General features: G+C 43.9%; 1 protein-coding gene across 3 annotated transcripts in view; it reads left to right on the top strand.

Moving 5' to 3' along the window:
• The window catches only part of LOC110261786 (uncharacterized), a 321102-nt gene that overhangs the window by 264129 nt on the left and 38133 nt on the right, over positions 1-18840 (top strand). The window contains exons 11-12 of one of the 3 annotated variants that reach the window (XR_002346325.2): positions 8059-8128; positions 15204-15412. The exons of 1 other annotated variant lie outside the window; for it this stretch is intronic. The gene's annotated coding sequence lies outside the window, so the exon portion shown is untranslated. Of the gene's footprint in view, positions 1-8058; positions 8129-14425; positions 14957-15203; positions 15413-18840 lie in introns of those variants that run through there. One more of the 3 variants, XR_014809663.1, reaches the window with a different exon arrangement.

Below are 18840 nucleotides of genomic sequence, written 5' to 3'. Positions count from 1 at the left end.
CTACAAGCAGTCAAGAAAAATCTTATCACAGCACCGATAGCGCTGCTTGACCTCTGTGAATTATTTCCTCCAATCAAGGATGAAGAGCAGGGAGAGCCTGGCAACAGTGTGGAGGATGCTGAGCTCTTCACTCTTCAGAGGATGAAGTCCTCAGAGCTGAGCTCCACTCAGGGTACAGCTATGATGTGGTTTTAGAGAAGGTTTGAGACTAGGAATTAGGTCTCTGACTCAGGGTTGCAGCCCTTACATCAAAGGGCATTTCATTCCCTCCCCAGTGTGCTGATGGCCTCCTAAATCAGCTGCCCTTCACACCCCTCTCTTGGGGCAGTCTGTCTGGACTGAATCCCTGGGCTCTGCCCTCTTGGCTTTGTCAGATACTGGAATGCTGCTCTTCTCAACAGCAAGGGGCAACTTACTGGCATCCACTGAAAAGTGGGAGAAATTATTTTATCGTGCTCCTTGGCCTCTCAGCAAGGGTGACAAAGTGAAACATGAGTTTCTTTCTGCTTCTGAATAAATAAAAGTGTATTAGCCTGCAATTCTTAATTAAATTTTTTCTGCATCGTATTTTCCCTACGAGGAATCAAAACCTATTTTGATCTACCCTTTCCTTGAACCCAGTGTCCATTCCTTCACCCTCAGAGGTGTTCCTTATGTTCCTGTCATCAGGGTTTATCTTTATCTTCATATTGTTCAACAACTGCTGTGCACTGAGTTAGCTACACTGTGAGTGAGACTTTGAAAAATGTGTGGCTGGTCCCAGCATTCAGCTCCTATTCATTCATTTGATCTTTTAGTCAATATTTCTTTAATTCCCTGTCACTGTTCTGTGGATTACAAATTCTGTGCTATAAACACACAACTGATACCCTCAAAAAGTTCAGCATACAGAGAGGGCTGGGGTAAGAAAGTTTAAGATAAATCAGAAAGATTAGCTGCTAGACATGCAGTATCATTTCAGGAGTCTCAGCAAACATATGAGAGCCTTAATTAAAGGCCCCAGATTCCTATATATTCTCAAAAAGACTTTAAATTATGAAAATAAAATTCCCTATGGGCATTCAGAAGAAAAAAAAAGAGGGGGGAGGAAATGTTGCCCAAAGAGGAACAAAAATCAGACTCCAAAGTAACAGAAGATAATAGTGCATCATTCTCAGAGTTTTGACAAGAAAAGCCTGTAACCCAAGAATTCTGTACTCAATCAAAAAAAAAAAATCATTGTCATATCTAACAAATAAAAGCATAGGACACTCAAATTAAATCTGAATTTCATATAAACAATATGTTTTTAGGATTAGTATGTTCTATGCAATATATAGGACACACTAAAAGCATTTATTGTTTATCTGAAATTAAAATTTAACTGGGTGTCCTATGTTTTATCCGTCAACCCCAATATAAAAAATATTCATATTCAGACATTTCAGACATTAACAAGCTAGAATACTTAGTCCAGCCCATATTTACTAAAGCAATTACTTGAGATATTCACAAAGTAAAGAATTTTAAAATTTGTATAAGAAAGTTATGATTTATATACCAATTACTAAAAATTTAAAAATTAGTATAAATATGGTTAAAACTCTAGGAGAAGCTACATGTTATTAGAAAGTAATGCTTTAAAACCAATACAGGGGTTCCCGTCATGGCTCAGCCGAAACGAATCTGACTAGTATCCATGGGGACTCAGGTTCAATTTCTGGCCTTGCTTGGAGGGTTAAGGATCCAGTGTTGCCGTGAGCTGTGGTAGGTCACAGGTGCAGCTTGGATCTCGTGTTGCTGTGGCTGTGGTGTAGGCCAGCAGCTACAGCTCTGATTTGACCCCTAGCCTGGGATCCTCCATATGCCACAGGTGCAGCCCTAAAAAGACAAAAAAAAAAAAAAAAAAATACAAATCCTGATCATTTGAGGTCTATAATGTTAGCAGTAAATGGATGCAGTCAATGTCTGGGGACAAATTTAAACCTATTCAGAGCACAGTTCACACAGTGTAGCAAGGTTAGAAAGAGGCATAACAATACACTTGCTTATTTTGTCGAGGCTATTGTATGTGTTATAGCATTAGAAGATGATGTCATTTGTTTCTCCCATGACCCCGGGAGAATTGAGAGAATTAAAAAGATAAGCAAGCACGTGTTTGCCATCTATACCATTGGAAAATCAGAGCTGAGGGAGCTTTAATGGATCACCCCCTGTGTAGCCACTAGCAAGTCCCAAGACCTTGTCTCCAAGTGCAGAGGGTGACATCAGACACAAGTGAGGTGTTCTCTTGGGTTTGTCCAGTTCTCAAATCCAGTTTATTGTTCACTCAGAGGTCAGAGAAACCACTCTCAATAGATACTTGGTGATTAGTTAACATTGATTCAGTCAGTTCAGCTGTTTATTGAGTTTGATGTGTTCAGTCGTATTCGCTGAGACATGTAGAAATGGTATGAAACATGGCCTTTGTCATCTAGATTTAAAATCTACTTCAAGAGGAAACCAGTATACATGGGGACAACCTGAAAACTTCAGTGACGGTGCTAGGTTTCTGAGCCAGAAATTACAAAATAGTTGTGACAGAATGTTTCAAATGTTTAAAATCTATATATTTTTAGTTATGCTTAGGGGAAAAAACCTGGAATCTTGGAATACTGGGAGGGTTTATTTTTTTCTCTATAATTTTCTGTATTTTCCAAGTTTTCTATAGGGAATAGAAAATACTTTAGCCATCAAGAAAAGACATTTTGCTTTGTTGTCTTTAGACATTTTACAGAAGAACAGAACTTGGAAAGGTGGCCTTCTTAAAAACTTGTAATTCTACACCTGCGTTATCTGATATGTGACTGTTGAATACTTGAAATTCAGCTAGTCCAAATTTCCATGTGGTGTGAGTGTAAATTATACTCCTTATTTTGAAGACAATACCAAAAAAAGAGTCTCAAAAATTTTTATATTGATCACATGATGATAATATTTTGGATCTATTGAGTTAAGCAAAGTGTATTATTGGGTTAAATGAAATCACTTCTACTTTTTAAAATATGGTCACTTTAGAAAATTTTTAAATGACATAAATGGCTTGCATTTGTTGTTTGGAGTATGTATGACAGACAGCGCTGCTCTAGATGATGGAACATCTACATAGAGCCTACATGGGAATCAGATTTTCTAGATAATGCCACAGATATGCCATCAGGCTACCTATACATCCCAGGGAATTTCTAACTGGACATGTTGCCCCCCAAAAAGTGAGTTAATTCTATTTAAAATGAGGGGATAATCTCAGTAACAAGAATCAGTGCCTCCTCCAAATCAGGAATCACTGAGTAAGATGCTTTGGGTTTGTACTTTTTTTTTTTAAATCTCCCTCTACATGGTATATTCTTTTCCAATAATGTTTTGAATTTTTAAAAATACAAAGCAGACGTTAACTTCTACAGTTCATGAAACAGATTCTACCCACAATTTACAGGGAGTTCTGAGGCAGGTGACAGATGGGGATTCATGAGGTTCGTGGAGAGGGTGGCACTCACGCGGAGTCTGGAAGGCTGCTGAGTTTTAGACAAGCAGATGAGAGAGCAAGTCTCTCAGGCAGCCTGCCAGTGTCCTAGCAGGGGACACATACGAGCACTAGAGCAGGGGGCAGAGAGTATGAACATGCTGCCCACCGGCAGCTGTTGAACTTCTTTGGGGCTCGGTTTCCTCATCTGAAAAGTGAGGATAATAATGCCCACCCAGCGTGGTTGTTGCAAGGATGAAATGTCACGCTTGCTAGAAAGTGCACTCAGTAGAACAAAGCACTCAATCAAGTGATTATTATTACTATTATTATATTTTTTAGTTTATTTTTAAAGTATAGTTAATTTACAGTGTTGTGCCAATTTCTGCTGTACAGCAGCGTGACTCAGTCATTCATATATATACATTCTTTTAATATTATTTTCCATCATGGTCTATCCCAGGAGACTGGATGTAGTTCCCTGTGCTATACAGTAGGACCTTGTTGTCTATCCATTCTAAATGTAATGGTTTATATCTATTAAGCCCAGACTCCCAATCCACCCCACTCCCCCCCCATTACTATTATTATTATTATTACTGGTGGAAACTAAAGGTGTGCTGGTTGGAGAGAAGACCAGATGATAGAAAGTTTTAAAACCATGCAGAGGAGTTAAGGAAGATTAAGTGTGCGGTTAGACTACAGGGGCCAGAACTAGACTCCAGGAAGTCCGTTGTAAGGCTGATGTGATGCCAGTAAAAAGAGGTGTGATTCACTTCCTGGAGCTGCTGAAACCGGGTACCACAAACTGGGTGGCCTAAAAGAGCAGCGATGTATTGTCTTAAACTTCTGGAGATGAGACGTCTGAAATCAAGGTATCAGCACAGCCACACTCCTTCCAGAGGCTTTAGGGGAGGGATGTTCCTTGCCTCTTTCAGCTACTGGTGGCGCATCATTCCAAATGTCAAGGCCAGCATCTTCGAATCTCCCTCCCTTATGTTCACATCACCCCCGCCTCTCTGTATCATCTGTCAAACCTCCCTCTGCCTCCCTTGCATAGGGACGCAGGTGATGGCATGGAGTGCCCACCCAGACCATTCCACACAACCTCCCCCTCTCAAGAGCCTAACCTTCATCACATCCTTTGCCAGTTAAGGTAGTGTTTACAGGTCTGCCTTCTAAAGTAAGCTACCTGTCACAGGCCTGAGCACTTTGGGGGCCATTTCTCAGGCCACCAGAGGTGGTAAGGACCTAGGCAGAGCCGATTATCATACAGTCCCGACAGCCAGGATATTCATCCCTGCAGGAGAATGGCAAGGCCTGGGCATGGGGTGGGGAATACTCATCTGTAGCTATTTGCCAGTGAGATGGCTTTTCTGGTACAACCCAGCAGACTGAAATCCCTGAGTGTGGGATAGAAACAGAGAGCAAGAGAGTACGAGAGACTTTTAACGGGCAGAATCGATGGGCCTGGCTATGAAAGATGAAGTTCAGCAGACACTGTGAAAAGAGAGCGCTCACCATCAGCTGGAAAGGCGTGAGGGCTTGTTTTTCCAAGTACCCCAAGATGGAGGCTCCCGGGATGTTTTCTGGTGTGTTTCGTGTCCCAGGCCCTGATATGGCTGGACCAGCACAGGTCCCCACCTGGGAGACATTAATGAATTCACCTCTCAGTCCTCAGACCTGGTGAGGATCCTGGCACAAGGCTGCCAGCAACTGCAATGTGTCAGAACAGACTGTTTACCAAACTCCTGCTGAGCCCAGGGGATGTCTCTAAATTAGGAGAAAGCAGGCTCTTTCAAGACAGTTAATGCCCTCACCAGAAACTACTAATACAGGGTTGCTTTTCAGTACCTCGTGAACTGATTAGGAGGTCCATAGGTCCTAATTAGCATGTGAAGTTTATTCATCTGTAAACCTGTAAAGGGAATGCTCTCCAGGGAATTGGAATCAGCAAGAACTGTTGTGCCGGTTGCCCTGGTTAAACAAGAAATGAAAACAGTTTGCCTCTCTGTGTCTCCTGTTAGGCAGGTAGCCTGGAAAGGAGAATGATTTCTTGATGATCTTTTCCCAATATTTATTAAACATCGGTACAGTCTTCCGTGATCTAGCAAATCAGCTTCTAGTATTTGCAATGAGAAAATGATGTGAGTGCTCATTAATGTGCATAATTAGACCCAAAGGCCAGGAAATTGAGAACTAAGGTCAACGGAGCAACTTAGGCTCCATTCTTTGCATAGATGAATAATCAGGATGGGGATTCTGTTGTTGATCAGAAACTTCTCTGGTGAGCGTCACAGAAAGACTAACACAATTGCAATTTAAGCTAATTGCAAAAGTGGGATTTGTTTGCTATAAGCATGAGAGAGTAATAAGCATGAGAGAGTAAGACTGTGCCTCATTCCACCCACTTCTGCCCCCACATGATCAGTGTGAATTTATTTATTTTTGCTGTAATGCAACGATGGAAAGAAAGCTCCAAATGCAGTAGACTCACCACCAAAGAGCCACCAAGTCCCACTCTGTGTGACACCCACTAAATGTCACAGAGCTTCAGAAGAACAACCCTTGCCTTCCAGGAGTGAACAATTTAGCAATCCTCAATTTTTCATTGCCTAGGCAAAAATTATTTCCATTTCATTACATTCATTTGTTACAGATGCTTACATTTGATTTCTCAAGACAATAGGAATAAAAGACTGCAGAAAATGCTTCGACCTATATTTTCCAAATCACTGTCTCTAGCAAATCCCAGATTTCCACCTTCACAACCAAGTACTTCATTAGTGTTTTTTGGGTTTTTTTGTTTGTTTTTTCTTAAGAAATGTGTAATAAAAGGACCTACTTTGTAGCACAGGGAAATTTACTCAATTCTGTGTAATAACCTATATGGGAAAATAAAAAGGAATGGATATACATACATGTATAGCCGATTTACTTTGCTATATGCCTGAAATTAACACAACTTTGTAAGTCAATTATATTCCAGGAGTTCCCGTCGTGGCGCAGTGGTTAACGAATCCGACTGGGAACCATGAGGTTGCGGGTTCGGTCCCTGCCCTTGCTCAGTGGGTTAACGATCCGGCGTTGCCGTGAGCTGTGGTGTAGGTTGCAGACGCGGCTCGGATCCCGCGTTGCTGTGGCTCTGGCGTAGGCCGGTGGCTACAGCTCCGACTCAACCCCTAGCCTGGGAACCTCCATATGCCGCGGGAGCGGCCCAAGAAATAGCAACAACAACAACAACAACAACAACAACAAAAAAGACAAAAAAAAAAAAATTTATTCCAGTAAATTTTAAAAAGAAAAAGAAATGTGTAATAAATTCCGGGAACCAGGACTTTTCCATACTTTGCCAAACACTTTTATGAAAGGCCCTGTGGGTAGACCAGTTGCCTAGGCAAACAGCAGCTGCATCTGCTTTGCCTTTAGACTCCTGGCAGCTGCCTTCACCTCCAAGTATCCTCACCATCTACTCCTGATAAAGCTTGTTCTGACTGAACAGAAATCAGTCATTGGACAGGAGAGGTACCAGCAAGCTCCTGGCCTTAGGTGCTTTTCACACTCCAAAAGAGGAAGGCGGCCGATGCTGAGTCCTCCCCAGAGTAAGAAATGAGAATGAGGCAGCAGTGTGGTCACCAGGAGAGTAGGCCTTCAAATCTCCCACCGCCGGGGGTGCAGTTAACCGAGGGCCCGGGGCTCTGCTCTGAATGCCACCTTTCCAGGGCTGCCTCTGGGGCCACTGGGCACTGCAGAGTTAGGAAGGCTGGTCTGTCTGTGGGACACGCAGGGCTCTTCTGACAAGGTGCTTTGCTGAACTTTCCTCGGAACTGCACTGCAGTCTCCGTCACCTCTATCCAGCCTTCGTTTCCTCCGTCTCTGGGGTCAGACGTGCATCACCGTCTTTCCAGGCCTCTATCGGTTTCCTCTCTGTTTTCTTTCATAGGCATTTCACCTAATAAATTTCTTGCACTTTTAACTGATCTTGGTGCCTGCTTCTCAGGGGGCCTGGACTCCCCAAGTGGGGATCTGCCAGGAGAAACAGAAACAGCCGAGGAGAGGACAGGAGGAGAACCTGGCATTGGTTTAAAGGCCAGACTCATTTCCTGAAACGTGGGCCACCGCCTGAGGCCTTCATGAGGCGTCTCTCAACAAGTCTCGTGATGGTTTTGTAATGCGCGGACTCGGCCAGGCTGGTCCATGTTTGTCAGAATTCTTTTCTCTGGTGTTTCAGGTCAGGATGGACTGGAGGGATGTGCTCATGGGAGCAATGGAAGGAGGCACCCTGGCGGCCACGATTTTGTGGCCTGATAAACATTCGGTGCTAATCTGCCGACTCGCTCAGTTGCAGTGAAACAACGCTGGGCCTGCCGTTGCCTTTCCTTTCCCCAATCTTCCTCCAGGTTCCCTGCCCCCTGCGCCAGGTGTATATTTGTTCAGCGACATGACACAAGCCCTCAGCTTCTGCAGGCCACCCTCATCAGCAGAGTCAGAGGGAACAGAAAAGGGCGTGGGTTTCCATCTTCCCACGTGGAGTTCTTGCTCCTGCTCACAAGAGCCTCCTCTCCTGTGTGTTTCAGGAACATCAGGCTCCAGCATCTGTTAAGAAGACAGCCTCGTGGAGACCGCTTAGCCAGCTCCCATAATTATGTAAGCCAATGCCCAGTCATTCCTGTATTTTTTTTTTTTTTGGTCAAACATATATGTAACAATTCTTCATAGTTAAACCCTGAGTGATACACTCATTATGTGCCCGCTCCAGGTTTACTTCAAGACGTGGTACAGAGTAGGAACTAGAATAGGCACCAGGTCTCCGAAAATATACAGTACCAAGAGCAGAGCTGGACGTCTCCACCGTAGGGGTGAAACTGGGTAGTGAGGAAGGTGTGCGTTCACAGCCCACCTGGCAGAGGGAGAAATGGATGGTTTGGTTTGGTTTCTTTCGCTCTTTATTTGTTTGTTTATTTTGCTTTTTATGGCTGCACCTGCAGCATATGGAAGCTCCCAGGTGAGGGGTTGAATGGGAGCTGCAGCTGCAGGCCTACACCATAGCAATAGCAACACAGAATCCAAGCCACATCTGCAACCTGCAGTACAGCTTGAGGCAACACCAGATCCTTAACCCACTGATTGAGGCCAGGGATTGAACCTGTATCCTCATGGACACTGTGTCAGGTTCTTAACCTGATGAGCCACAAGAGGAACTCCTTGTATTGTTTCTGAAGCTGAATTATATTCAGATTTGTGCCTTCACCTCCCTGCCTGGGAAACCATCCTAAGGCAGTTATTATCAGGACACCTACTACCAACACCAGTATCTCCTGACTGTGTAGAACAGGAAGCCTGAGGGCTTACAGAAATGGGGTAGCAGGGGGAGGGGGGCCTCGGCCTTTACTCCAAGGTCAGTGCTATTGCTTCTCTTCCTATGATTTCCCAGTGCCAAGGTTGAGCCTGCTACTCTGTCGTCTGTGGAGCACAGATGCTACAGAGAAGCCTGTTGACATTCCAGTCTGCCTCAGCCGAGGTGACAAGGTGCCAAGGTCAAGAATGAGCCAGTGGTGAGCTCTAAGGAGCCATGAGCTATGTCATCAGAGGTCCTGACACCTTGAGGGAGGCTGGGGGGCAGATACCATCTCCTCTACTCACAGAACCTTCCATCCTCTGAGTCTCAAAGAACCCAGTTCTCCCTGGGCCCAGCTACCTCTCTGCCCACTCTTTACCTCCTGGGAGTTTCGGTCATTCAAAATAATAGCCTGCTTATTCTCCCCTGGGTTTAGAGAAACCCCAAGGAGATGTTTTCATCTACTTCCCTCAGGATAAGTTTTATAAATATTCATTTCTTTTTAATTTTTAATCCGTGGGGTTAAGAGTTCCTGTTGTGGTTCAGCAGGTTAAGAATCCAACATAGTGTCTGTGAACATTCGAGTTCCATCCCTGGCCTTGCTCAGTGGGTTAAGAATCTGCTGTCGCTGCAAGCTGCAACACAGGTTGGAGACACGGCTTGGATCTGCTGTTGCCGTGGCTGTGGCAGCTGCAGCTCTCCTTAGACTCCTAGCCTGGGGATGTTCACGTGCCACAGGTGCAGCTGTAAAAAGAAAAAAAATGTTTGAGTCCATGGGATCAGGAATCAGCATAACTTTGGGAGGAAGGATGGAGGCAGAGATTGAAAGGGTCACAAAGGTGCAGACAATGTGTTATTTTTTGATGCAGGTGGTAATTGTACACATGAGTTCACCTCATGATAGTTCATTGAGCCGAACTTTTATGATCTGTGAGCTTATCTCTGTGTCTTCTATTTCAGTTTTAAAAGTTTAAGACAATCCAAATGCTATCAAAATGGTATAAAATTAAAAAAAAAAAAAAAAAACGCAAAATCCCTTTCCCACCCTTGTCTCCTGCCGCTCTTCCCGCCTCAGGTGAAGTGCCTTATTTAGGAGCTCCAGCGCCGTGTAGGCTTTGGTAGTCGTTCGTGCCATTCCCTCCTTCCGGGCACATGGGCCCATTGCCCGCCTGGCATTTCCTGTGCCCCCTGTAGTTACACAGGGGTGTGTACTAGTTCTGGCTAGTGAATTGTAAGCGGAAGTGAGGTGTGTCGCTGCATTCAGTCACCAGGGTGAGATCCTCAGGACTTCTCTTTTCCTCCTGTTGAAGTGACATGCGTGTTTTATTTTTGCTTAGGCTTCTCCTTCAGTCTTGGTCTCAGAGGAATTATGACAAAGAGCCAATTTACAGTGGATTCAGGCAAGAAATAAATGTGTGCTGATTTAAGCCCTATTGGGGGATTGTTTGGTATTGCACTGATTCATAGAGAGACGTGTGTGTGTGTGTGTGTTTGTGTGTGTGTGTGTGTATCTCTGAAGAGTACACCAAGACAAGAAAGTTGAAATAGAAATACGTGAGGAAGTGTGAGTAGTTAATGTATCTGTTAAGATATTTTCATTCCAGGAGCTCCCGTCATGGCACAGTGGTTAACGAATCCGACTAGGAACCATGAGGTTGCGGGTTTGATCCCTGGCCTTGCTCAGTGGGTTAAGGATCCGGCATTGCCGTGAGCTGTGGTGTAGTTTGCAGACACGGCTCGGATCCCGCATTGCTGTGGCTGTGGTGTAGGCCGGTGGCTACAGCTCCGATTAGATCCCTAGCCTGGGAACCTCCATATGCCGCAGGAGCAGCCCAAGAAATGGCAAAAAGACAAAAATAAGAAGATATTTTCATTCCAAGTATAGAAACCCAAAGCGGAAGTTGCTTATACAATAAAACTATTGCTTATGTAAGAGAGGTATGGTGATTCCAGGCTTGGATAGCTCAGCTGCTCAACTGTGTCATCAAAAAACCAGATTCTTCCTCCTTTGCCCTTCTCAGTGTTTTGGCTACCTCCCCTCTTGGTGCAAGATAGATGGCTACAGCAGATTCAGTTCTCTCTCTCAATATCTCACAATCTCTCTGCTGCACAAACACAAATCCACACATATATCCAGACACAAATGAGAAGCTACTCAACAAAATGTTCAGATTGAAAAAGAAAACAGATCAAGCCTTTTCAGGATATTGTGATCATTTTAGCAATTCTGCGATGGTGATTTCAAGGCTCTTTTGACAGTTTGGTATATTTATTATTAGAGCTTTTAATGCAATGCAAAATCACGCAGAATCTGTGACACCAAGAATAAAAAAAAGAGGCGGTAGAATGACATTTGCTACTTCCTGGTACCTTGATTTTGCCTGATGCTGAGCTTTGTAGTCTTGAGTAAGTTTAACATCTTTCAAGCTCACTCTTCTCCTCCCTATGAAGGGGTTAAGAATTATACCTTCATCACTGATCTGCTGTGAGACTTAAGGGAATTAATATACGTAAAGTGCTTAAACAACTGCTGGCACATAGTTAATGCTATGGAGCCAGTAGCTATTGTTAGAATAGGGTTTGGAAAAGAAAAAAAAAAAAAAGGAGTTCCTGCAATGGAGCAGCAGAAACAAATCTGAATAGGAACTATGAGGTTGTGGGTTCAACCCTTGGCCTCACTCAGTGGGTTAAGGATCTGGCATTGCTGTGAGCTGTGGCGTAGGTCGCAGACGTGGCTCGGATCCCCTGTTGCTGTAGCCGTGGTATAGGCTGGCAGCTGTAGCTCCGATTGGACCCATGATCTGGGAACCTCCATACGTGGCAGGTGCAGCCCTAAAAAGAAAAAAAAAAGGGTTTGGACGGAATTAAATGAGTTAATGCATATGAAGGACTTAGAATAATGCCTAACATGTAGTAAGCACTCACTACATCTTTGCTGCTGCTGCTACTATTATTACTACAGCTGAAGTAAGAAGATTCAGGAAGGTAAGGAGAGTAAAACATAGAGTTAATCTTTTAGAATGAATTTGTCAGTATGAAATACCATTGTCATCTTTTTAATTGTCACAGTCAGTAGTAAATTTTCACCGACCACCTCTCTGATAGAGTAGCTGATGAATAAGAAAAGAAGTCATCATTCCAAACCTGCTCTGACAGTTCCCTCAGAGACCTGAACTGCATACCGTCTCTTTCAAAACCTCTTGTAGAAGACTGATGAAAGTGTCCAGGATATATTTTAATTGATGCTTATTGCCATCAGCATATTTACTATTGATTAGATTTATAATACTGGAGTTTTTAAAATGTGTTTACAAAGTTTATAATTCCCTTGGGAACTTTATATAACCTTACTTGAAAAAAAAAAAAAAAAAGGAGTTCTTGTCACGGCGCAGTGGTTAACGAATCCAACTAGGAACCATGAGGTTGTGGGTTTGATCCCTGGCCTCGCTCAGCGGGTTGGGGATCCAGCATTGCCGTGAGCTGTGGTGTAGGTGGCAGACGCGGCTCGGATCTGGCATTGCTGTGGCTGTGGCGTAGGGTGGCGGCCACAGGTTACAGCTCCAATTAGACCCCTAGCCTGGGAACCTCCATATGCCTTGGGTGCGGCCCTAAAAAGACAAAAGACAAAAAAAAAAAAAAAAAGATCTTGGAATAGTCCCATTTGGGTTGAACATGGAGGTTTTGGCCTTGGGGTTGTCCCAAGCATTGTTTAGTGTCAAGTCCCAGTCTAATGAATTAAGAAGGCGCTGCGGCCCAGAAGAAATTGAAGGAGACAAAGGAAATGAGCATTTATGAAGCACTTCTGTGTGTTTTTGTGACATGGTTATTTATACATTATCCTAGCTAATCCACACCACAATCCTGCTCTGTGGTGTTATCATTTCCATCTTTCTAGGTGAGGGAACTGAGACGTAGAGGTTTTGTGACTTAAAAGAGTAAAATAGACTTGTGGTTGCCGAGGGGGAGGGGGAGGGAGTGGGATGGGTTGGGAGCTTGGGATTAATAGATGCAGACTGTTGCCTTTGGAATGGATAAGCAATGAGATCCTGCTGTGCAGCACTGGGAACTATGTCTAGTCATTTATGATGGCGCATGATAATGGGAGAAAAAAGAATGGATACATGTATGTGTAACTGGGTCAGCATGCTGTACAGTAGAAAATCGACAGAACACTGTAAACCAGCTATAATGGAAAAAAATAAAACTCCTTATATTAGCTACAAAAAAAAGTGGGAACTGGGAACTGGACAATAGAAGACTAGAGATGGGAGAACAAATGGGGTGTAGTACAGGTAACTAAGGGAGGGGTCTTGTACCCAGCTGTCTTTTAGGTGATTACAACTCCCTGCTGTGCTTGAAAGGCTTGACATTTAGAAATAGGTTTTCTATAAATCCACACTCTATAGGGCAGGGTCTAAAAATACACCTATACGAACAATTGTGCGTTTCCTGGTTTTGAATGTGATTCTGCATGAGTATATGATAAATGCTAACTGGCACTGCTTACAGATGTAAAATTAACAATGGAGTTGGATCTTATTAGGAAAATAAAATCAGAGCTGTCAGTGTTCTGTGGCTACAACCGAAGCAGCCCAGCCTCGGAGTCCCACCCTGACCTAAGCCAGCTTGAAAAAGAGGGTCTGCCATCTCGACACCAAAAAAGCATTCATTAACCAAGTAAAGCAACTTAACACAGAACAGCCAGTGAATAAATGAGTTCAAGGAACAAACGAAAACATCTCCTGAGTGTGTGAGCTCTTGTGCTCCACACCCAGACTACTAAGACTAGACTCACTGTCTCAGGGAGCAGCAGTGAGCAGGTGACAACCATGAAATGGTCTCTTACAGTGGGGAAGGCTGTGACTTTGTGTTCTTGTTGTTATTTTAACTTTTTCTATTGGAAAAATTTGAGACTTAAAAGTCTTGCAAAAAATAGTGTGGAGAATCCCTGACCTTCTTGCTCTCAACCCTGCTTCCTCTAATGTGAAGGAATTATGAAGCTACCTACACTGTCAAAACCAGAAAATTAACATGAGTATAATCCTGTTAACTAAACAATAAACCTTATTCCAGTTTCATATGCTTTTCCATAAAAAATAAAAATGTGTGGGGACAAAAACTTGAAGAGAATATGCAAAAAGGAAAAGTGTATGTGTGTGTGTTTGAAATGGTCAGTATTATGCACTGATTTTTTTCCATGAAAAAGTTATCTTTGATATTTTATTTTATAGTTTACCTTTTTTAAGAAAAAAAAAACTTAAATTAGCAAAAAAAACAAAAAACAAAAAACTCCATCAAAAAATGGGCAGAAAATCTAAACAGACAATTCTCCAAAGAAGACATACAGATGGCCAAAAAACACATGAAAAGATGTTCAGCATCACTCATTATTAGAGAAATGCAAATCAAAACCACTATGAAGTACCACCTTACACCAGCCAGAATAGCCATCATCCAAAAGTCTACAAACAATAAGTGCTAGAGAGGGTGTGAATAAAAAAGAACCCTATTACATTGGTGGTGGGAATGTCAATTGGTGCAACCACTGTGGAAAACAGTATGGAGATTCCTCAGAAAACTAAAAATAGAACTCCCATTTGATCCAGCAGTCCCACTCCTGGGCATCTATCCAGAGAAAACCATGACTCACAAAGACACGTGTACTCCGATGTTCATTGCAGCACTCTTTTCAATAGCCAAGACATGGAAACAACCTAAATGTCCATCGACAGAGGAGTGGATCAAGAAGATGTACATAGACACAATGGAATATTACTCAGCCATTAAAAGGAACAAAATACTGGCATTTTTAGCAACATGGATGGACCCAGAAATTATCATGCTAAGTGAAGTCAGTCAGACAATGAAACACTAACATCAAGTGCTATCACTGACATGTGGAATCTGAAAAAAGAACAGAATGAACTTCTTTGCAGAACGGATACTGACTCAGAGACTCTGAAAAACTTATGGTTTCTAAAGGAGACAGTTTGGGGGGTGGGGGGATGTGCTGTGGTTGTGGGATGGAAATCCTATAAAATTGGATTGTGTTGATCATTGTACAACTATAAATATAACAAATTCATTGAGTAATTAAAAAATAAGATAAAAAATAAAATAAAAAAAAACTTAAATTACCAGCATTCTCTTTTCTACTCGGTAGGCTTACGTGGGTGCTTTCCAAGGGAAATAAGGCTGTCAGATTTAGTCAAAATTAACACAAGACTACATAATTAAATATGAATTTTAGATACCCAGTGAACAATTTTTTAGTATTAAATTTTTCCATGCAATATTTGGGACAGGCTTCTATTAAAAATTACATTTTTTCTCTGAAATTCAAGTTTAACTGGCCTTCCTGTATTTTATACGGCAACCCTACAGGAAAAGGACATCTGTATGGAGAGTGGAGCTTAGTGCACTGCCCCTGGGTCCTGTGCCGTGGGAAGGGAGATGGCAGGATGTCTTCCAGTAAGAAGATGCAAAAATTATTTTTCCAGCATTCTTGCCATGTTCTTCTAGAGGGAGATGGTCTCCATCAGAGGACAGAAAGAGGCTGCAGGGAAAGGAAACCCATTCAACTATTTCAGAAGGTACTTAACACAGCTGTTTTCTTCCCTGGACACCCCCTCAAGCAGAACTAGTGGGGGGGGGCATGAAAGGGAAGATGGGGTGAATGGGTGCGGGGGCCCTGGGAATGCAAAGGGAAAAGCAGACGCCCTCAGTAGGAAAAGCAGGATAAAGAGACCGGCTCCCCCTCCCACCTCCGGTGGCCTTAAAACAAAATTATGGGCCCATTTGTATTGACTGAAAATATTCCCGTCCAGGCCCCTGCCAACTTTCTGTTACTGCCCCTCAGACCAAGATATAGAGCTAAACAGAACACTAAGGATCTATTTCCAGTGACTTGCTACAGTGCCTCGTTTCGATGTAGAATTTCTGGAATCCAAAGCAGTAATTTAGGAAACACCATTAAAAGCATCCTGAGACTTTAACCAACACATATCCAATTATCTGGCAGGTTCACTTTGCGTGGGAAATGTCAGCGGCTGCCCTGCTTAAACTCTCGCTGGCCATGTGCAGAGTCTCCATGCTCTGGCCAGGGAGGGTCTCTTCCTCCCTCCCACTGCCGGCCCCCTGCCCAGCCTCCCACTGTGCCCGCCCCCAGATGCCAGGCACAGGACAAGCACAGCAATTCACCCGGGTGCCCCAAAGGCCCTTCTTATTACCACGTGGAAGCCGCTGCTCCCCCCTAAGACGTGCCCATCCTTTGGACATCATCTCCTTCCAGGGTATTTTTCATTTCAAGTGAAAAATGTCCTCATTTGCTGTAGCTTTTTATTTCTCTGTGTACATTCTGTTTTTCCTCCTGCTTCTGCTACTTCCGTTGGAAATGCTAATGTTTAAGTGATTTGTCCCCACCATGTATGAGCATGTGTTGACAGCTAGCCATCAGAATAGTCCTTGAAAATTATTCCTACTGCTTAGAGGATCCCAGAGGCATTGTGGGTAGTAAAATTGACATAGGATCTTGAGGCAGAAAACCTGGACTCATGTGCTAGCTTGTTCCCTTACTACCTGCAGGACCACGGATGACCTACTTAAGCTCTTCAGGTTCCCTGTCTGTTAAAGGGGATACAGTTCCTCCTGTGTGTCTCACAGCCTGGTTACACAGAAGAAGTGGAAGGAAATGAGAGTGGTTAAACCTCATTTAACTATAAACCTATGCGTTAGGAATAGCAAACATTTCTCAGTGTTTTTTATGGGCTAGACCCTGAGTTTTAAGTGCTTATCTCGTTGGAGTCTCACAATAACCTCACCAGGATAAACAATATTACCATTTTACAGATGATTATACTGAGGCACAGAGCTTAAGTATCTTGTCAAAACATAGTACCTGTGGTAAATGTTGGCCTTGAGATTTGAACCCAGGCCCCTTGGAAGCCAAGCCTCCTCATTTACCACTGCGCTGAACTACTTCCCAGTGTAGTTAGTGTATTGAAATCATTGTTCAAAAGTGAGGATTAAGATGCTTCTGGAGTCTTTACTGAGGTAAGAAGGCTGTGCCATCCTCATGGGCTCTCCTGCAACCCTTTCCTTCTGAACCTTTAACTGTAGATCCCTTTGTGAGGCTGATTTGGAGCAATCAGAACTCCTTGCCACTTAAAAGGTCTTTTCTGAAGTTCCCGTTGTGGCTCAGTAGTTAACGAATCTGACTAGGAACCATGAGGTTGCGGGTTCGATCCCTGGCCTCGCTCAGTGGGTTAAGGATCCGGCATTGCCATGAGCTGTGGTATAGGTTGCAGATGCGGGTTGGATCCCGGTTGCTGTGCCTGTGGTGTAGGCCGGTGGCTATAGCTCCGATTGGACCCCTAGCTTGGGAACCTCCCTGTGCCATGGGAGCAGCCCTAGAAAAGGCAAAAAGACAAAAAAAAAAAAAAAAAAGGTATTTCCCGTGTCTAGCTGTTCTGGTTCAGGGGATATATCTGGCTGACAGTATACCCCGAATTGCACACTAGTGAGGTATGCCATAACAGAGCCCTCCTTTCCTAAGGCAGATAACAAGACAGAAACAACCAAAAACGGGTATGGCTGTGCAACTTCGGACACTCGACTGGTAACCAAGTGTAGCAGGGAATTTCTCAAATGTCAGTCAAGTTCAGACAGGTTTTTGAGGGAAAATATTCTCGTGGATCCCGAAGACCGGTTCCGTGGACCCCCAGTTTGAGAAATGCCAGTGCTACTAGAAGGAACACTGACGAACTTGAACTTAGGAAACCCAGGTTCTCCTGCCATCACCAGTCCCAGCCAGGTGGTTGTTGTTGACTCAGTTATGAAATTGGCCAGATCTGTGCTCATGGAAGGCACAAGCCCCAGGGAGGTGGCGGGGGCGGGGGGTGCCTTCGTGAGCAGCAACCTTGCTTCCATTCACCCCGCGCAGAGGGATTGCAGGCATTGTCTCTCTTCAGCTTTGGAGTTTTGAAGAGGAGCCTGGCCTTCATGCTTTTATGCAAAAATCTGTTGATTCTAAGTGTTAGACATGAACACAACACTGTTTTCGGCATTGGGAGAACCAAACAAAAACGCCTCTGCGAGCCAGAGCCATGGCTGGAAAACCACCAGATGAGACCCTGAGCAAGAGAGTTCCGCAGAGGCTTTGTGAGGCTCGCTGGAGGTCAGGAGAGGCCAACTCTCCCCGTTTCAGCTAGAACAGCGCTATCTGCTTTTCTAGTGACACCTCACCAATTTAAGAAATGCCTCCGATGCTAACGACTGGACACGTGGATATTTAAGGGCACTTCCTGCTCTAAGGTCCACATGTCTGCAACTCAAGTGTCTGGTGTAAACAGAAGCATCTTTATGGTACTTAAAAAATAAAAATCAGTGGGTGCAGAGGGCTGGAGCAGGGAGACATCATTCCCCTGGGAGGCAGCAGCTCCCCACTTCTGCTTCTGGGCTCGCTGTTTTTCCAGGTGGGCTGTTTTACCAGGCACCTCTCCTGCACATTTGTGTTTCATCAAAACCAAAGCATGAAATTGAGGTTCTAGAAAGAAAAGCCTTCCTCAAAAGATGATATATCAAGTTCAGCCAGCCAGCCTGTTTGAGTCCCACCTAAGTTCTTTGAGCTAATTTAGCAGCACGTGTTACTTTCCTGGAAATGGCTCCCTAAAAGGCAGTTCATTTCTGGGTGCGGGCTCCCCTCATAAAACACGTCTTAGACCTTTCCATGCCCTGTGTTTATTCTGTGGGAAAAGGCTGTCATGTTCAGGAATGCACGCAGCCAAGAAGCTAGGAGTGGCACAGTAGTCCCAGAGCTGGGGAGCCTCCCTGAGAAAACATGTGAGCGGGTTTTTGCTGCGTTCAGCAGTTGAGAGGATGGAGGGTGGTGACAATCCTGGCAGACCCAACAGATAGAAACTGCTGCTTGGACGTGGCAGGGAACGTGTGTGTGTGTGTGTGTGTGTGTGTTACGGATTTGTCTACATTCTCTCAGTGATAATTCGAGCAGTTCAATAATTCT

Source organism: Sus scrofa, chromosome 7 (assembly GCF_054392235.1).
Source record: "Sus scrofa isolate SSC_HxYL_T2T_F1_AM1 chromosome 7, Sscrofa_HxYL_maternal_Yorkshire_Landrace_v2.0, whole genome shotgun sequence".
In the NCBI taxonomy this organism is placed as follows: Eukaryota; Metazoa; Chordata; class Mammalia; order Artiodactyla; family Suidae; genus Sus; species Sus scrofa.
Note: the sequence above shows the minus strand (reverse complement) of the source record. Positions and strands in the feature narration are given on the sequence as shown.